Genomic DNA, 21,499 nt, shown 5'->3' with positions numbered 1-21,499 from the left:
TTTCCTAAACTTCCTCTCACTCATAGTTTTTTTTTCTCTCTCCGTGTCTCCCTCTGTCTCTATCCTGGGTGGTTTCTGATGTAAATGTTTTCAGTCAGTTGGCGGCTGAGTCTCAGCAGGTGGTCCACCAAATCCACTGTAACCCCCGGCAACCCCTGTCCAGCCAATCCAAACGCTGCCCTGCCCGCCACTCCGCTTAGTTAGCCCTGACAGGACCCTCTGTGTGTGTATGTGTGTGTGTGTGTGTGTGTGTGTGTGTGTGAGTGAGTGAGCGAGAGAGAGAGAGTAGCAGCTGAGAAGCAGTGCTCAGAGGACAGGGTGTGTTCCTGGAGTGGTCATTAAAAGTTTATTAAAAAGTCTTCAACCGTTGGGAAAAATGGGTTTGAGTATCAGTGAGCATGGAAACAACTGTGCATGTAGTGTGTGTGTGTGTGTGTGTGTGTGTGTGTCTGTGTGTGCTTGAGTAAGATCGCTACTACAGACACATAATAACTTTGTCACTTCTGGGAGGAAAATATCAGCTTTTCACTTCCATCCACACAGAATTTTCAGAAAAACTCTCCCTCGGTGATCACGTTATTATTAAGACCTGTTTGGCTTGTTAGCTGTGGAATGACAGAAGTTAAGCTCCATTGTTTGCACGTTTTGGGAGGCAACCTAGGAAATGTAGTCAGTGAGACAGAGTAAAACACAAGGTCCTACATACTATATGACTTTTAAAGTTGTCAGATCGCTGTACTGATCACATTACACAACTGTCTATCTTATAGAGGGTCACACATTACAAGACATTTTAAGAGCAGGAATCCCCGCCATGTTTGTCTCCAAATTATGTGTGCATATGTGAGTAATGATATGGAAAAGGACTTCATTAACAACACAGGGATATTGAGTTCTTCTCATTTATCTCAATTTCTTGGGTCCAAGCAGGTCGAGGAGTGTTGTCACCTGCTAGAAACCCCTCGGGCATCTGTGACTCAGCGAAAATGACATTTGCCGATTTGCTTTTGTTAACGAAAATGGTTGGTGAGCTAAAGATCAGGGCTAAAATCGTATCAGGTGATGGCTGGCGCATGAAAAAGTCTATCGCTCTTACAGAATAACTCGTGAATAATGTAGCTGTTCACTAAATATGATGAATCTTTAAAGTTAGGGACGGCGATTCTGCAGAAAGATAGTTGATTGTTGAGTCTCGTTCCCAGCTTGTCAAATGCCAACAAATGCCAGTTTCAGGTAAGCCTGAGATGTTTCCAGGCTTTCAAAAATACATTATAAAACTCCTGCATCATCCATTTCAAATGACAAATTACGCAGGTAGATTTCCAAGAGACCTGATCAGCCTCTAACATAACACATGTTCTGTCTTCTTACTAAAATATCACCCCCACAAACGCTCCTGTAATTACTTTTTTCAATGAACTCATAGTTCACTCAAACAGGCTAAAACAAACATGAGCAGTACACTATAATGAGCCCATCTCAGTCGTAAATACAGACCTTGAATCATCAGGTATCTCTAACAGACTGTAAAAACACTTTGATTCTTAAGGAAAATTTGGCAGAGGGTGATAATTACAGTCAAGTTGACTAGTGACGCACGTTTCCTGTCACTCATCTAACTACACCAGTTCTTCCTTGTGACTCCGAGTAATTCAGAGCACAGTGTCAGATGGATCTCTCAACCTGCAGGAAACAGTTGAGCGCTGAAAGGCGATGACAAATCAAATATTTGTTGATGTTTAACAGGTTCAGTGTGTCTTAGTTTTGTGTAGCTGTCTGTTTATGTACAACAAAATAAATGCACACTTCTGACTTTGACGTTGTAGTTACTCCTCTAGTGTCACTTCTTGACGCCCGGTGCAGTAGTATAAAGAGCGAGAAAAGTCTGTGTTGTGGGTGGTCAGAGTGGTCGGACAGGTCATTCCCAGGACTTTGTTCTTGGAGACTGGGGTTTGAGTTTTGGGTGTGACCAAGTGTCAAGATTGATATGTTTTCTTAAGTTACGCAAGTAAGGTAACTTGTATAACTGATTTTATGAAAGCAACAAAGTTATTTCCCAAAGTATGATCTCATCCTATACCTAACCGAGTAGTTTTGTGCCAAAACCTCAACCATTTCACCATGTAATAACAGTGTAAAAGTCAGAACATCAAAGTATGTCAAATGTTTGTCAGCAAGCTTTGTTTGGGAAGTCTGACCGGACATTGCATATTTATTATTGTTAATTTGACCGAGGAGACATTCACATGCAAAACAGACGCCAGAGCAACAGGTAGAGTATTTTGTAGTGGTAGTGTATTTTGCTGAAGTCCACTGAGCAAGCTGCTGTAATTCACGAGTTGGGAGTGAGAACGTGTTGCCCCAACCCAGCGCTTACATACTTATAGTCTGGATAGGATTAGGCACAAAAAACACGTGCTTTCAGGTTGGAAAAAAAAGATTGTTATTAGGCTCAAATTACTTAGTTTCGTCTGCTCAAACACAGCTGGAAGTTGTCCCAACGGCTTGTTAAAAATAAAAAAATAAGGCGCAAACTCGTCTCGAACAGTGGTCTCCGACCTCGGCAGTCCCCTCCCCGAGTTGTCACGCCTCCACCATCCCCTGCTCCTTCTCCATGAGAAAGTCAGCTCATATACACGTAATCTAAAGTTAATATGGTTAACATATCCATGGTTTGCAGAATACAAACATTTTATTCTGCTGGCTGCACTGCAGGATGATAACTCACTGCCATTGTGTGTATGTGAACGAGTGAATGAGAGGTGAATTGTAAAAGGGCTTTGGATAAGAGAGCTATAAGCACCATTTATGATTAACCATGAAATATCCATTGAGAACTGCTCTATAGCTCTTTTGGGTCGGAAATGTTGGCATCTGCTCATCAGAGGAAGAAGCAGAGCAGTCTTTAAGTTAATATGTTCTATTCCACCTGTATGCCAACATCTCTTTAGAATAAGTTTCACATCTTTCACATTTTCATTTCACAGGTTTACTTTGAATGATTCTTTCACCTCATCAGTATATCAGGTGTGACCCCACCAATAGTATCCATACAGCCCTCAGTGCTCACATCCTCTCCATTCTTCTACCTTTTCTGTCTAGATGCCCTTCCTCTCTCTATTTTCTCTCCCTGCTTGTGTGAGTGATGTGGTAACGATGATGGCGATCACCTGAAGACATTTTTTTTTCTGTGTGCTTGTGTTCGTGTGTGTGTGAGTGGGAGAGAGAGAGCAGAAGTGGATGGATGGTGTAAATGTCTGAGCTATCATCAGCTTTGATTGGCTTTGAGTGGCTCTGAGTGCTGGGTCCATCCCAACCGTTTCCCTGGGTCCTTGGGAGCAGTGGGTAGTGTGTTTGTGTATGTGTGCATGTTGCCATGCCTTTTGTGTATCTCTATGCCTGTGTGTGTGTGTGTGTGTGTGTGTCAGGATTTCTATGTACGGATACATGTCCATTTGACCATATTAAGTCCCTGTATGCTCTACAAACTACAAAACCATGGCAGAGCATCAGGGAGGGTGAGTGGATTCAGAGACTGCAATTCAACTAAAGGATGCAGGTTGATACTGTGTCACCAAGCAACTGCCTGGAGTGTCCTTGAGCAAGACACTGGAACCTCAGATCAAAAAAGGGTGGTGAGACTCCAATTCATTTATATTTGTGTATAAAAAAATTGTGTTGGTCCTCAAAGAGTTTATGAAACACAGTGTTGGCCATTACATATTACGAGTAACCTTCTTTTCAAAGTGATATATTGTCTTACAATATTACTGTCTGTAATAAATTACTTATTACCCTACTTTTTAGTTACTTTTGACAAAATGCCCAAATAACCTTTATAGAACAATTAAATAGCTTTGATAGCTAAATAATCTTTTTAAATAAAGGAATGTCCTTGGACACAGGGATGAGCAGGCAGACAAAGGATCAAAGCCTGATATATTATGAGATAGGAGTACATATTTTTAATTGTAGGCTCAGTCATATGAAACACAACAGGCCTATACCTTCGGAAATGCAGCCTATAATGACGTGACAAGACAAACATCTCTTTTTCTAAGCCTTTTTATTTTAGTCCACCTGTCCACACGTATATGTGATTCAAGAATGTAAAGTAAAGTGCTCTCGGAGGATTAGGCTTCATCATTAGGCTCATCTCAGTCACACAGAGACTTAACAAAGAACTTATGGGCTCGACTATATTAAACACACGCATAGTATAGCATAGCAAGTTCACAGAAGAACAAGGCATGGATATTTTTCAACGCGTTACCCCCAGCACTGACGATATGCCTGTGACAATGATATAGTATCATGACACAGCGATTCTGCAATAATCAAGGCAATCATCTCACTTTACACGATATACTGAAGAATACAAAATACCCCTAAAAAGGCAAAGTATGTTTTAATTCACTGCATTGTAGAGTCAGTTTCACAGAATTTGACATGAACTGAGATGAACCAATGTACAAAAAACAGTGCAGAGACTCTCAGTTAAGTGTCTCTTTATCACACACACTGAATGCAGATTCTCCAGGGCCAGATTAAATGGATAAATTACACCAGGCAGACTGTACTTTTGGACTGTTTAACACTCGATGCTAATGATCATTAAATTAGCAATTTCCCTATGGGGAATTTGTATTGCCGCTAGCGCCATGCTTATCAAACTTGTATTTTGTCTGTGTTCTTACACATGCTCCCAGACGAACCTTTTTGCTGTCCATATATTAATTTTAAGCTAACTTCCCCTTGGCTACATTAAACATTATTTAATGATATTTGGCCCCACCCTTAATAGAAACATGTTGTTTGCACAGTCATTCCCATCAAAAACAGAATCGTTTGAAGCAGCGTCAAATTGTGAGTTAACATGACATGACATAATAACCTTCTCAGGAAATATTACACACTTACTAGTATTATTCTCAGTTACATTGACCCTTAAAGGAATGAAAACAGAAGGGGTTTTTTGGTTGAACAAATGCTTTACCATAGTTTCACAAAATATTCTGTCTTGACAGACATGAAACATGACATAAACTTGAAATATATATATATTTAATGCTAGTACAGTTGAATTTGATACCATGGCCAGTCCATGTTCATACCTTGAAATAGGTATACCGCTGCTACCCTACATGAGACACGCTGTTGTCAGTTTACACTCAGTTTTCCTTCAGGTGCTGTCGCTGGCATACTTAAAGTGAAATAGTTCATCTATAGAAAAGAGCACAAAGACCTTGTTTCTCTACATAATAAACAAGTGGCACCAATAAACAGATTAGTAATGAGAAAAAATGACTTCCCACTTCCTCGAGGCTCGAGAGGAAGTGTCGTCGCCTCGATTATCCGACTCCTCCCGCCCCTCTCTGAGCTCCATACATACCAAAGACAGCGCTGCAGGGAAGAGAAAGGCTCCCGTTAATGTTTAACCAGGCTATGTAAAGACAAAGTCAGATAGCTGAGCTTATGAGCAAATAGACTGTGTGTGTGTGGGACAACAATCAGTTTAATGGCTGACATGTATGGAAATACTGCAGGTCTAAAGAGGAGGTGAAACACTGAAACAATCCGACTTAATATATATCAAACTATATGTTCGTATAAATGTATATGGAGATGCTACAATGTTTATAGTACACAGATAGTTGTGATGTCATCAATGCTGTAATAATTGTTACACTGTACCATGAACATCAAAACTATACATACATGAAGGTATTTTGGACTCTCAGCTAATCTCCAAACTGAAATGAAATCATAACTTAGTGATTAATTGAGTTTCTAGTTGTTGATGGTGAAAAGAGAAGGCGTCAGTGGGTCATAAAACTTATCAACAGGTAGAAGACAATGTCGAATGTCTATTTAAAATAGTACATTTGTCAATTGCAGTTCATGCAGGGTGCCAAATATAGCAACAAATATGATGATGATGTCAGGTATGTGTGTGTGTGTGTGTGTGTGTGTGTGTGTGTGTGTGTGTGTAGTGCATCCAGATATGCATACATGGAAGTCTGCACGTGTGTTAAAAAGAGAAAGAGCTTTTTTTTTGGCCAAGTTGGCATTACTTGTACCATGTGTGTTAGTGTGTGTGTATGTGTGTGTGTGTGTGTGTGTGTGTGTGTGTGTGTGTGTGTGTGTTGGTGTTTTGTATAGAAAGTGCTGCGTGCAGTAGAACGGGGGATTTGGTGCCATCAGCACAGTGATGTCAGCACACAGAGACAAACAAAGCCAGAATCCAAACCCTCTCCCAACTACCCACAATCCCCCAGGACACTGTGGGGGGCCCTGCCTGGGGGCCCACTGCCATTAACACACACGCACACACACACACACACACACACACACACACACACACACACACACACACACACACACACACACACACACACACACATTAACATAAACTCACACACAGATACACAGAAATTATTAACGCATACACATCCACTCAGATGTATAATAGTATCTTACACTGTGAAACATGTATGATTGGTCATCATTATCACCATCTTTCCATTTAGTTTATTTATACTGTCCTCAATCAAGGTTATTTGGTGTATACATAATGTTCTGCTTCACAAAGTACAACTAACTGTAAAATACAGTTTAAAAACGTAACTTCAGAAAACTTCAACCAATTGTAAAGTACTGTTTAGCAAAGTAAACCCAACTGTAAAATACAGCTGGAAACTTAAACCAACTATAAAATTAACCGTTTTTAGAAAATTAAAATCAACTAAAGTGCCTTTTGGAAACAGAAACAAACTGTTAATTACATTTAGGACATTTAATCCAACTGTAAAAACAGCTGAAAACAACTGAAACCACTTGTGAAAAGAAGTAATAAGGAAAGTAAATCTAAAACCTAGTGTAAAATACACAAAGGAAAGTAAATACAACTGTAAAATACAGTTTTAAAACTTAACTTTAGAACTTTGGAAAACAAACCCATCTGTAAAATATGGCTGGAAACTCAAATCAACTGTCAAGTTAACTGCTTTATATAATATGAAACCAACTATAAAGTACATTTTGGAAACAAAAACCATCTGTAACATACAATTTAAAACTAAAACTTCAACCAATTGTAATGTGAAGAACTTTTTAGGATTTAAACAGCTGGAAACTTGCACCAACTAGAACCAACAAAAGTAGATTTTGGAAACAGGAAGCAACTGTAACATACATTTAGGAAATTTAATCCAACTATAAATATAGCTGGAAACTTAGCTCTAAAAAACTTAAACCACTTGAAAATAAGTAGTGTTTAGGAAAGTTAATCCAACTAAATAATACCTTTTGGAAACCAAAACCAACTGTAAATTACAGCCAGAAAATATGGAAAAACTTAAAACAATTGTAAAGTAAAGGAACGTAAATTAAAAACTATAAAGGACCTTTTGAAAACAAATTCCACCTGTTAAGTACATATAGGAAAGTAAACTCAGCTGTAAAATACAGCTGGAACCCTTAACCAACTGTAAAGTGAAGTACCATTTAGGAAAGTTAAAGTAGATTTTTGGAAGTGAAATTAAATAACTACAATGAAACTTTTAAGAAAAGCAAAACCAACTGTTAAATACTTCTATAGCAAGTGTTCAATTCAGTTTTAGAAAAGTGAAGCCGACACAAATGTAAGCTGAAGTCATTAAGATATTCAGTCAGTTGCTGCAGTCTTTAGAAATACAACCAGTTGTTGGGCACTGCTCTGAGTCTCTGTATTAACTGTGTAACAGCAGTGAGCCATTAGTCAAATCAGGAACACACCTCTGTTTGCTTTGGCCTGGCCCTCTGCCATGCTGCACCAGCCTCACACACATGCCTTGCAAATGGGGATTGACATTACTGATATTGTTTTCGTGGTGGAGTTCATATGAATATACTGTGACTGTATGGATGCAGACGTTAATGCAGATATGATGATGTGTTTAGATAACACAGTGCAGGCCGTTTGATGGAAATGCTTATCTTTAGGGCACAGGAAGTGAGGTCAGAAGTGAGGAAAGACTGCTTATAGATGCTGAAAACAACTGTAAAATATTCAGTTTCATTTCAGAAATATCAATATTTGATTTGTTTTTATACTGGTGGCTCTCTTCCCCACAGGTTTTCCATTACCATTCTCCCAGCACTGCCACTCCTGTTAGGTTGCGTTAGGTTGCGTTAGCTATGTAACTGTACCCTATACATTTTCTAGTCCAGTGGCTTGGCAGTAATAGTACCTTGCTGTACCCATTAAGCTACATGGGAATTCAACCCCCAACCCTCACTGGCCACTTATACAGTATATCGATACCTCTTTATTCCTGTGTGTTATACACCATTGTTAACACTTTTTATGATGTCTGACCTTGCCATACGTAACGTATACACCATATTAACCATTAAACAAAAATAGCTAAGTCTCCAAAGGACTGATGTCCATAATAGAGTGGCACTCAAGAGAGTGCATACCTCTGCCAAGGCCCAACAGTCCCCTTTAATCCAATCAAGCCTAATCCACTGTTCGGTAGCTGTATATCACTCTAAATTGTAAACCACACATAACTATAATTTAAGCTAACAAGATCTGAAACAGCCAACCACAAGGACAAAACAAAACAATGCAGATGGAATCATAATCTCTAATAATTGATTTTTATTTGGATCCCCATTGAATTGTACTCATTAAAAGATACCAGCCACCTAAATACGCCTGATTGCTTTCATGATCCATACATCATTCCCTAAGAAATTGACAAAAAAGTTGAAAAGCACCTTATCTTGTAATGTTAGAGAAATAAAGAAAAATATCCTGGATCCGTCCCTTTATCCCGATTGGCACCAAAAGTTAATGGGGTCTGTTCTGGGCTGAGACCCATCCTCCATCCAAGTTTCATGGAAATCCATTCTGTAGTTTTGTGTAATGCTGCTGACAAACCAACCACCAACATTAGTGCCTTTGCATGAAGCAGCATCCCAATTATTTAACAGACACAGAAATGATACTGTGGACGAGGTTGGGATGAACATATAGTTAGTCTTACTTTACCATATGCCACCAACATTTTATTTATCTTATAATAATGCCATATCTACTGATACAGTAAGAGCCATTTTAAAGCAGCTACAAGGAACTGTAATTTTTTGTTGATTCTGTCGGTATGACAACAAACCGCCTGCTGTCTGAAAGATCTTGATCTGGCTAATGTGTGCATTTGTTTTGGAAGGGAGTGAAAGAAAGAGGAAACATATTTTTAGTTCTATTTTTCATCTCTAAACACAGCTGCTTGCAGGATGCATGGCAATGAGGTCATGTATCTATTTGTGGCCATGAAAGATTAATAACTGTAATATGAGAATAGTGAAACAAAGCAGACTTTGTTTTAGTGCCGTATCAGCGGGCTACAGTGCAGCTTCTCTCCTCAGGCTGTGAGACTCATCAATTCATCCTCAGCACTCCACAATAAAAAAGTTTGTATTTGATGACTTATTTTACCCGGAGAAGTTGGAACACCTCCCAGTGACAGACATTAAGAATCATTATACAGAAATAGCCAGTTGTCTCGCTGATGGTCACACTTGCATAGCAGCATCAGTATTAAACTGAGATTGTTTCATAACCAGTGAAAAACTCTTGAAAACTGTCGGCACTAGTCAGGTTTTAATCCAACTATAACACTAGTTGTAACCAAATATACAGGACAACAGCTGGGAAAAAAATGCAATAATAAACCTATTTACATCTACTAACCTGATAGAAATAATGGCATTTATCTTTCTATTGATTTGAAGAACATTAATCCACACAGATTTGATGGTTTGGCAAGTCAGGATTTCTTTGCTAAGTCTCTTTCCATTGCACTTTGTTTCCATCAATGCAACAACTCTTCCACTTCGGCCAAGCTTAAAAACTCCTTTATAGTATTTTGTCGTCTGGATTTCCACCGTCCTGCTCTGTTTATATACGCAAATTTAAAAGTGCTTAAAAGTACGTGGATGATAAAGTTCTTATTGCAAATTCAAAAACTTCCATGACTGCACTGAACCGTCTGGGGTTTTGTAGAATCGTCCAATGAGGTTCTGTCCAATGAGACAGTTGATCAATGAGGGTGCAATTTTAATGTTAAGCATTTTAATGCCGTAGAATAGGTATCTTAATTGTTATGTTGCGATTATATTAACAAGACAAATAATACAAAATAACAGTGTTGTTACATTTAAAGATACTCCGTCTCTTTGAGGAGTTTACAAGAAATAAATAGAATAAGATTTTATTAGCAAATAATAATTGGTGACTCTTGATTGCATTAAAAGGAATGTGGTGTGTGAATAAAGTATGAGCGTTGCCACTCATATATATTGTCGTGTTAGACAGCGTCATGTCAGCTGGGTGGTGTGACTATCGGAGAGAACTGTAAGGCTTTCAGTTTTAATGCTGCAGCCATCTCCTTGTCCAACTGTTACACAACAATTAGCAACTGTTGCTGTTTGTCTCTGCTTTTTAAATGCCCTTCTGTCCAAAACAGTAGGGGACAGACTGGAGCAGATAGTGTGTGTATGTGTGAGTTTGTTTGTGTTGCTTTTTTTGGGCAGTAGTACTGGGGTAACTGGGCATACTGGACCCAAACAGGTCCTCATTGTGCTGCAAGAGGAAGAGCCGGGTCGAGCTGCACCCTATTCAGCCAAGTTTGGAGTGGGGGTGGTAGGGGGTACAGTACACACACACACACACACACACACACACACACACACACACACACACACACACACACGTATGTATGCATGTGGGGCAACAATATCTTCCTTTGACTCGTATACTGAGGGAGTTCTTCATATTCAAATAGCTGCTAGTAGATTTGCTGTTACATTAGTTTTACTCACATCAGTCCAACACAACACCAAACAGTCAGCTTTAACTTTCTGCAACTTCATTTCAGTGCACGAAGCGAAGAAAGTCAGTGAGTTACTAGCCTGAATGGCACTTGTTGCCTGGTAACACAACTTTGTATCAGGAAGCAGTGGGAACTGTTGTGGGTGTGCAAGGACTTCACTGTGAAATGAGACCTTTTTAGTCTCAGCAGCTTCTCACCAAGGCTGAGTGTTTTATAAATCTGCCTCCTGTTAATTCAACCGAATCAGCTCTACTTAATACATTGAAAAGATAATTATGTGGTGATTTCTGTGTTTTTTTCAAACATTGCTGATCACCTGTCAAACAAGTCTGATCTGTAGATGGCAATCCTCTTTCTCTGTTTTTTTCTGGGCATCACTGAACGTGCTGCTGTGATCCCGATCTTCACCTAAATACCGCAAACGAACCGGAAATATGACACTGTAAAAGAAAACCGTCACTGATCATCACGTTTTGTTAATTCTTTCCATTTTCGTTTTTTTCCAGTGACGTAACAGAAGAGCGAAGACACGATCAAGACACCAGGACAAAGCATGAACCGGATGGCAAATAGGAACTGGTAGGTTTATGACACACATACACCAACACACACGCGCGTGCACACACACACACACACACACACACACACACACTCACACACACAGTGAGTCCCATAGAGAGACACAGCAATGCCCTGGAGGGTGCCAGTCATGCCCAGCTTCCGCTGCGCTCCAAATTGAGCGTGGCACAGAGTGTATGAAGTCAGCCGTCTGGAAGAGAGCCAAGCATTGTTCCTCCAAGCAGCTGGATGGTAATTACTAGAAAGAAAGAGAGAAAGAGGGAGAGAGAGAGAGAGGGAGAGAGAGAGAGGGGGAGCCCTGCCACCTCACTACTGTTGCTTCTGCTTCCTCTCCTGGTGCATGTGCCATATAGAAAACAGATATATAATAAAAACAAGAGTCCTGTGAATCAACAACACGCTCCTTGCATGTTGCATGTGCACAGGGAGCAGTGGTTTGGTGGTATGTCAGAAGAGGATTAAACTACGGCTCTAACCAGCAAGTGTCATTTAGAGGACATTGAGTTTTAACGTTTTTTTCGCACAAAGGACATAAACATCAAGATTATCATGGAAGGCTGTGGAGGGCGAGGGGAGCAAAAAAAATATAGGCTGATTTATAACCCAAATAATAAAATAAGCAATAATCAGCCAAAGTCTATTTACAGTAGGATATGAAACACATAGAAGATAATAAGAAACATAAGAAACATAGAACTAAAAGATGTTGTTTGACCAAAATAAATATAATCTTACTGGCATTTTCTAGATTTTCAACCTCATCCACACTGCTCTGTACACTGTAGCCCAGTTCTTATTGTGTGACGGAAGTATGTTTGTAGTCTGAAGTCCAGTAAGTGCAAAACTGAGTCCTCTCCATGGGCTGCATCTTTGCGTGAAAGCTGTTATACAGAAAAGTTAATACATTTGAATGATGTTTGCATATGTATGCAGCAGTAAACATCTGTAGCTGATCCCAACACACTTTGTCACCCACCATCCCACCAGTGCTTACTAACATGTATTTTCCAAGAAGCCATAAAGTAACAGTTCACCCAAAAACGAAAATTCAGTCATTATCTAACCCGACTCAATGCCGCTGTTTTGTTGTCAGTAAAACATCTTTGGAGCTTCGCAGCAAAACAGCATAGCAGCATTCTGCTGAACAACTGAAGCAGATGAAGACGTGCTTGAAATGGAACAACAGAGCTGAAAGGAACATAAAATGAAGGTATTAATTAATTAATTTGAAAAAGACGTTATTTACATCCCTTTTATGCCAAAATCTTCACTGTAGCTGCTAAGCTAAAAGCATCAGAAACACGTTGTCTGAGGTGGGTGCTCAACCTCGCCTGCAAATTAAAAAACGTCTTTTCAAAACAATTCAGCATTTGGGACTTCTGGGACTTGAGTTACAGCACATTTATGTTTTTTACGTTTTAAAACAAGTCGTCATCTTCTTCAGTTGTTTAGGAGAATGCTGCAACGCTGTTTTGCTGTGAGTCTCTTTTCCTTTAATATATATTTTCAATTAAAAAGCTCCATCCTCGGCTACAGAACATTTATGATGAACATCAACTTCCTGTTGGATAAATCCTCCACTCTTTCTCTGCATATGCAACGTCATTGTTTTCTTCAGCTCTGAGCGTGTGTGTTGTGTACGTGTATCTGATTTAAAGGGAGAGACATAGAGACGTAACGTGGGACGTACAGTGTGATGCTGGAGGATGATAGGAGAGAAGAGAGCGTGAGTGAGAGGGAGGAGAGATCTTTGTAACCATCCAGGCCTGAGGAATGTGTCAACTCGCTGTCAACTATGTGCTGCTTTGTCATGAGACCGCAGAGTGCTGGAAACACATAAAGTTGCCTTTTTCACACCTTCGACTCCTCCTGCCCTCCTTCCTCCACCTCCCCTCCCTCCCCCCCCACCTCCAACACTCACTCACACACACAGTGGCAGCAGTAGCCAGGCCAGTGCTAGTGCAGCTGTGACCAGAACAATAGCATTCCTCAGGTTTTAAACGCCTGGCACTTAGATTCCTAACAGTCGAATTCCTGGCGGGGAGAAGCTGGGGGTTGCTATAGGACGCTGAGAGCTGTGAGACGCCTTGTAAGGAGGCGTACAGCTGTAAAGCACTGTGTGATTTGTGTTTTTTTATGAGTAGGATGGACGGGTTCATGGGGACGTAGGGGAAGCTCTGTTGTTCCACCTCACGTCCTCTTTTCCTTGGATGTGACATTTTCAACACTCCAATTTTAGCAGTTTAGGTCGAGAGGCGTCCTGCTGCTTTGTTGGGACGTCACGTGTCGATAGAGGCACCTGTTAAGTCAACATGTGTGTCTTGTAATGCGCTTTTGGCACATGTGTTGTTGAAAACCGCACGGATGTGTTGAAAGTGGCACATTAGATTTAAGAGCGTTTAATTGGGTGTTAACAAAGGAAACAAACAGATGATGTTGTGCGTATTTGACAGTCAGGAAGATTCCACTTTGCATATTCTCCCTTTAAACATTAGGTGCAGAAAATACAAAATGTATTTCTTATTTATTTTCAAATCCAGACAGAGAAGGGCATTAAATTGGTCACACACAAACAATTCATAGGCTCCCTTATTCTGATTTTGTTTGTTTTCTACATCTTATACAGAAGATTGTTTATAAAAACTTCACTATTTTTCCCCCTTTTGCTGATGTAAACTCATCACATGGCCTCACAGACAAGCAATCCATCTCTTCCCACAGAGAATGCCTTTATTTAGACAGTTCTCTGCAGAGGTGATTTTCAGAGTTAGCCAGAGAAAATGAAAAAGCCCAAATGCTCTGCTTTCCACATCATGTGTGCCTCCTCTGGTGGCTTCACTTTGCACAGCACTGAGCTGCCCAGCTATCAGCCCATCTGAAATAACCCCAAAAATAATGATTCTCTCATTAACCACGCCTGTTTCACAATTTAAATATAAATGAATCTAATTTAGAAAACCTCGGCCACGATGAAGGAGACTCATTTAGAGCCAATCTAAAATTAATGAGGGCATCTGGAGAGAGAGAGAGAGAGTGGAGAGGGGCCCTGCGTGGCTTAACAGATACCGGAGTTAACAAGCTACTGTACTTTAAACACTGGAAAATCCCCATTAATTTTAAAGTTAACGCACTACTGTACTCTGAATGGTGGAAAAGGGGCTTTAATGTTCGTTCAGACACATTACAGCCACATCTTCACACTGACTCTTGGCCTCTGGCTGTCAGACCTCCTTTATGTTGCCGTAAGCCTGCATTTATCAGACTCTGCCTGGTCATACAGAATTATAATTTTCTGGACATATATTAACACAATGATGTATGAACATGTTTGCGCGTGTGTGCAGGATTCAACCCTGAGGCCTACATGCTGTCGGATTTACTGTATGTTAAACATGTCCTGTATAAATGTACCTATAGAGAGAAGATGTGCAAGTTCCTTGTGATGTATTCTGCTTCAGTCAAACCAAATAATTAGTCAGTCTTGCAGCCAACATGCAAAGAAACTGGGCTTTTGTCATTTACATATGGCAGCAGAGTGACATGAACCATCAAATCATGCACAAGTCAACTGATTTTCATGCTCTTCAATCCTCTGATTTGTTAGGAAAACATATTCAGCCCTACAAAATAAAAGTTATCGCTCCCATCTAATTGTTAACACTGCAGGTTTGCATCTAAATCTGCCTAAAGTTTGGGTTCTGTTCTGCTAAAACAACGCCTCGTTACCCATGTGCAGCCCGCATCATCCTGTCCCTCAGCGGCCGTTCGAGTGGCCCCAACAGATGCCAGCCAGCTCCCACAGTGACTGTTTGGTTTTGCAGGTTTAATTCCCGATGGGTTTGGGTCCAGAGTGATTAGGCTGAGCCCTAAAGGCCAGCGGGCTTGTCAGGTGTCTCCACACATTAACGTTGTTCTGCTCACACCCTGAGCCGACAGCACAGCGAGGCGGAGGGGGAGAGAGAAACACTGATCTGGCGTGGTGGGAGGCACGGGAGGATGGAGAGAAACTCGTATTGTTCGTATATTAAACAAAGTTTAAAGACAAAGTTTCATTTGAATTTTTATTAAGATTAAGGGGATTTGTCTAACTTTTAGTAGAGGTCTTTAGATTCAGTAGGTTATCAGTGATGTTTAAAAGGTTAAATGACTATTAACAGTGTTGTATCTTGTTTCTTTTGTCTTGGATGAAACATGGCTGCCGTAACATTTTGAAGTAGGAGCTTTGACATCAGACAAAGGAAATGAGTGCTTAAAGTTTTGCAAAAGTTCAATATTATTGATATTCATATTATTGTTTTAAATTGTTATAAACCACTAAAACTTCAACATCTTCCAGAAAGTAAAAAGAGTAAAATAAAATGAAAGAACTTTATAACTTTATAAGCATAGGTTGAAATAGGTGGAAGTTCAGATATATGCATATGTGGTGCTTTTCTTCCTTCCTGATGACTTTTGCTTTCTGAGTCTCTCTGCCAGTAAGAGCAACACACTGGTGGGTGCTACCTCAACATTTTCTTTAGCCTTTAACCCTAAAACCAGCTGAGTGACAACGTGGCCGACTTTTCCCTGCTGGATTCAAATAAACTGGCATTGTGTCTGTGCACAAACAACTTCCTGCGTGCAGACGTGCAGCTTGTTAATGGGGGCGGGCGACCCAAAAGAAAAAAACAAAAAAAACTCTTCCTGCTCCTGACCTCCAACCCCATCCTACCCCACCCACACCCACCGCTTACACAGCATGGTGCAGCTATAGGGGGGGAGGAGGAGGCGGCAGAGGGATGGCGTTAGGCTTTAGTGTGTGTAGGCAGAGGAGGTTATGTTGGGTGGGGGGGGACTTGTGTCCTGGTCTGAGGGGGTTGAGGAATAGAGTGGAGGAAGAGGATGAGGAGGGGAGATGAGGGGACCTGCTGAGAGGGCAGCCTATATACACTCCTCCTCCTTCCTGCTATACCTCTCCCTCCATCCCTCGCCTCTTTTCACCCTCCTCCCCCGCTGTCCGTCCGTGGGGGTAAAGTACATTACATGCTTGCTAATCAAACCTCCATTACAAGTTTGGAGGGAATGAAGCAAGAGACTCGAGTCTCCTTCTTCTTTCCTCTTTCTGCTCACTTCATTGTGTCCCCCTCACCTTCCACCACCTTCGCCAAAACTCCCTTCACTCTTGAGCAGAAAGTGTTTCTCAAACCAAACATGCTGGAGATATGCTAGTGACATGGAAACATGTAATGCCAGAATCATTGCAAAAACTAGAATGGTGCTGAGTAGAGTGCATACCTCCGCTAAGGCCCTCGATTGCCCTGTGTCACATAATAGACTTTTATTTATCATCTAGTCACATGCTAGATCTTCACTTTCAGGCCACTGCAAGCTCAACTAAACACAAAGCTCACATGTTACACTGGCTTGATTTGAATAAGCTGTAAAAGCCCCTTCAGAGCTCTGTGGTCTGCTAACCATACAGGGGATCAGAGGATGAGGTCTGCACAATAACACACTGACACATAGTGGATCTACTGTACACAATATCTGGACTTACATATTGAAACGGATACACATGCAAATACAAAAGACGTAGCAGCGACAGTCTTACAGGGGTAATTAGCCGTGCACTGAAGCAAAGCTCGGTCATCATCTCTAAGAGCGGGAGCATAAACAGGCAGCTTCATGTTTGTTGTGCTCTGAGCAGCAAGTCCACCATTTTATCATTATTGTTATGCATAAGCTGCACGTTGGTAGTGCTGTTGACCTCGCTCTACCGAACACCTATGAAAAAGATGCACTATAAACTCCAGGTGTGATTGAAGCGTAGCTGCACCGCTAATGTTTACATTCCCTCTGTTGGTAAACAATGGCCTTTTCACAACACTTCCTGCCCTTCGTTGGCAGTAATATATAACTGTATTATTTACCAAGCAAAACACTAAGAGAAGAGGTTCAGCTGCTATTGAATACTCATAATAATACTTTAGTCTCCTCCTCCTCCTCTGTTGGTAATTGGTTTTAGTGAACACCTGTATGAGTGTAGATTGTTTAGGGGATTATGGTCAGGGAAGCCTTGAGTCACCACTAATTATCATCTATTTCTCTCTCTGAGTCACACACACACACACACACACACACACACACACACACACACACACACACACACACACACACAGTTCCCATGTCGCCCTCCCTGCACCAAACTCAAGAGATTTAATAGATATTTTAAGCTCATAGTAGTTTTGCCAGCTTTAGCCGAGGGAAATCCTTCACAGCAATAGTTCTCATGCAGGTTATTATTTCGGGATGTCTGTCTCGGCTCCATGTTGGATTTCAAGTGCAGATTTTTTATTTTCACGTATTTTTCTATAACCTTGTTTTTGTTTTGAGGAACTGCTGCATTTCTCCAAAGCCCTTTAAAGGCCGAATCTGTAAGAAAAGTGGTATTTGAGTCTCATTCCCAACTCATCAAGTACAAGCTGTGTCTCAATTCAGGGGGGTGCATCCTTCAAGGCTGCATTTGAAGACCAAATGCATCACAGCAGCGAGGCTGTCCCATTTCGAAGGCTCCTTCAAATGCAGCCGAAGATTGGACCCTTGGCTGCCCACCATATCCCAAGATTCATTGCATGCTGATGACGATTGGATTTGTTTTTCCTTCACTTTTAAATGTAAGTATGGGGTTTCAAGTCACTCGAATAGCTAACAATACAGTTATTAAAAAAACACAAGGGACCCCAATTTTGTCAAGGTTGCTAGGCCTATGCCACGCCTTCATAGACCGCATCCTTCGAAGTTGAGGCACAGTTACTAAAACTTTGGGATAGCAGCCGACCCAACCTACAATCCCTAAGTGTCAGTATTTGATGAGATGGGAATGAGACTCATAAATCCACAGTCTTACAAGTTGTTGTGGTTTTTGCTTTAATTCCTCATGATCAGGTAAATGTTGATTGTGTGACGTGATGGCAGAATAATGACACCATTACTGTTTCAAAAATGAGCGCTGACTGGCGACCCGGTAAGTCTGCCAGCCTGGCACCCCTCTTACCTGCCTTCTCATCTCCATTGTCGGCTAAATGAATGAATAAAGTCGAGTTTTGTTCCGTGGTGTTGGTAGTTGCTATTCTGAGTAAAAAGGGAAACCCTCCGGTTGTCTTTGTGACAGCGGTGCCAACAATGATACCACCTGAAAAGTTGTCTGTTTCCACTTTAAATCAGGAAAGTGACACTTCCTCCACCTCATTATGCTCAAGTTTACTGAGTTATTTGAACAGCAATTACTAACTGAAAGATTTGCCTGAGGATTGACACAAAATAAATAAATAAATTTAGTGTAACGAGAGAATTTAAGGGCATAGAAAAAGTGAATATATCTTCATTCTCATATAGTCACATAATGACTCTCTTTCTTGATAAGTAAATGGTAATGCGCATAAGTAACAACCTCATTATGCGCTGTAACACAAATATGGGTCACTATGTTGATGAACTGGATGACATGAAGCCGAGCTGTTGGACGAGAGAAGAGGACTCAAGATGGGTCAACACAGTGTGTGATAACTGAGAGAGAGAGAGAGAGAGAGAGAGAGATGTTCTTAGTCCCACACTGAAATTTGAGATAGAAGTGTAGCTGTTGACTGAAGAGAAAGAGAGAGAGAGGGTGTGTGTGTGTGTGTGTGTGTGTGTGTGTGTGTGTGTGTGTGTGTGTGTGTGTGTGTGTGTGGGTGGGTGTGTTTAGATGAGCGATGAACAGACAACGCTTGTCCTCAAGTCAAAGAGCTCCAGTGGCTAAAACCCCATCGGGCACCAAGACACACACACACACACGCACGCACGCACGCACACACACACACACACACACACACACACACACACACACACACACACACACACACACACACACACACACACACACGGACAGGTGATACATCATGTATGTGAGAAGGAGGAGGGGAAGCTGAGGAGAGAGAGAGTGAAAAGAAGGGATGGACAGATGAGAAGGAGGTGAAGTGGAGGAGGAGTGGTGGGGGAGCAGGAGGGTGAGGGGGCACCCAGCGGGTGACAGAGGGGAGCAATAAAGAGCAACGGACAGTTCACTCAGTCCAGCTTATTCATGTTTTAAACAGTGAAAGTGATTAAATTATCAGAGAGAAAATCTTTTCATCACTTCCTGTCCTCCAACTGTCGCTACTGCTGAAATTCAGTAGGATCAGCTGCCAAACAAACACTGTGCCGTGTACAGTGATGTTTCCCTTGGATTTCTCTTGATAATGACTCTGGTCGAGGGGAAAACATTATTAACTTTTTCTGGGCTACTGTAGAAACATGTCTGTGCAACATGGCCGACTGTGGAAGAATACCCCCTCACTGTGTAGATATAAAAGACTCATTCTGAGGTAAAAACCACACAACTATTCGTAGCTTCAGGTGACTTTATACTAATGGAAACACTGGACCTTTAAGCCAACATTTTGGTAAATGTTAGATCAGTTGTTTAATTGGTCATAATATTTGACCTGTAAAACATACAAAAAGAAGAGTTTGAAGATCTATTTTTGACCTTAGAATCTGACAAATGATTTCCAGAGCTGTCAGCCACATATGATGGCTTTCATCAGCAAAGACAGTCTGATCAGTTGTCAATGTTATGAAATGTAGAGATGAAGATACACAAAAAGTAGAGGTGATGAGCTCTCAGTGTATTTTTTTGCATTAACTGAACAAGCAGTTAATGGTGGATGACAACAACTGTGAAGATGATCTACAAGTAAATATTATTGTAGAAGCTCTGCCAGTCAAATACACATCGGCAGCTCAAAATGACAACAAGATGCAACTTCAACTGAACTGAATTCCAATAACCAGCAATCCAGCCAGTGTGGAATGCAACGGAAAGTACATCTACTCCAGCGCTGCACTTAAAGGTCATACTGACAACATTTTTATGTAGACAAATCATTTCTTAAAAATAATACTTGTAGAAAGGTGCAGAATCAAAGTGTCTCTTTTCCTTATTAGAAAATTATTATGACTGTGAGTCAATAATTTTGAAATGTTTGTCAGTTACAAAATAATTGTTTTGTTTATCTCTGTGTGATTCTGAACAGTTGGTTCCAGCTTCTAACAACCTTCACCATTAGCATAACGCCACTGGTATCACGTGGCATCTGTGTGTCATCAGCGTCAGCAGACCTGGTAGTTGGCAGTTTGTGGAAAAAAACGTAAGAATGGCTGATTCCTACAGTATGCTCCCAGCTTATTGTACTATACCTCATGTTAGCTAGCTGGCGTTAACATTAACATTTGATAGCGTTAGCAACATTAATGTTTGCTAGCTAGCGTTAGCAACATTAGCTAACGCAGCAACTGGCAACCAGTTGAGGGGTCAGGTGATTCAAACAACAGCGGTGTTGTGACGTGAATGCAGTAGAAGGGGAGATGGAGAGCCATATTTAGTTTCTGAATGTTATCAGGAACACCTACAATTTTAAGGAGCTCTACTTGAGTATTTCCATTTTCTGCTACTTTATACTGCATTTTTAATGCAAATATAGTACATTTATTCAATAGCTTCAGTTTTCTACTCTGCAGACTGTATCAGAGCTAAAGTAGGGCTTTTTTTCCCCATTAATTTATTTTATCAGCAATCAGATTTTTTATATTTTTAAATGTGATTCCAGTTCTCAGAAAAAAATTAATTCGGATTTTGATAATCAGTCAACCTATAGTATACAGTATATACATATGTAAATATATGTATATTTACTTTTACTTGTACTTTAGACACTTTCTTAGACTTTTACAGAAGTACTATCTGTGTAAGTAACTTTCACTGGTACCAAAATAATAATATCTTTACATATACACAAGTCTGACCTTTCTGTGCTTTTTGCACCACTATATCCAACAATCCTGTCAGCTAATCACCTTCTTACTGTCTGATAAGATAGAAGAGTCGAGCATCACTTTTCACTACATGCTGATTAGATGCAGAGATTTTGAAGTAGAATTTTTCATACCAGCGACTATTATAGTTTGTAGTTTGGTTAGTA

At 40.6% G+C, this 21,499-nt stretch overlaps 1 long non-coding RNA gene across 3 annotated transcripts in view; it reads left to right on the top strand.

Moving 5' to 3' along the window:
- Positions 1-21,499, top strand: part of LOC311258188 — a 93,283-nt gene that overhangs the window by 64,983 nt on the left and 6,801 nt on the right. For 2 of the 3 annotated variants that reach the window (XR_014622699.1, XR_014622700.1), the window contains exon 3: positions 11,390-11,462. This is a non-coding gene — a long non-coding RNA (uncharacterized lncRNA). Of the gene's footprint in view, positions 1-11,389; positions 11,463-20,554; positions 20,669-21,499 lie in introns of all 3 variants that reach the window. The other variant, XR_014622701.1, reaches the window with a different exon arrangement.

The sequence above is a fragment of the Pagrus pagrus genome (genome assembly GCF_965226575.1).
Source record: "Pagrus pagrus genome assembly, chromosome: 6".
In the NCBI taxonomy this organism is placed as follows: Eukaryota; Metazoa; Chordata; class Actinopteri; order Spariformes; family Sparidae; genus Pagrus; species Pagrus pagrus.
This window is presented reverse-complemented; position numbering and strand designations above follow the sequence as displayed.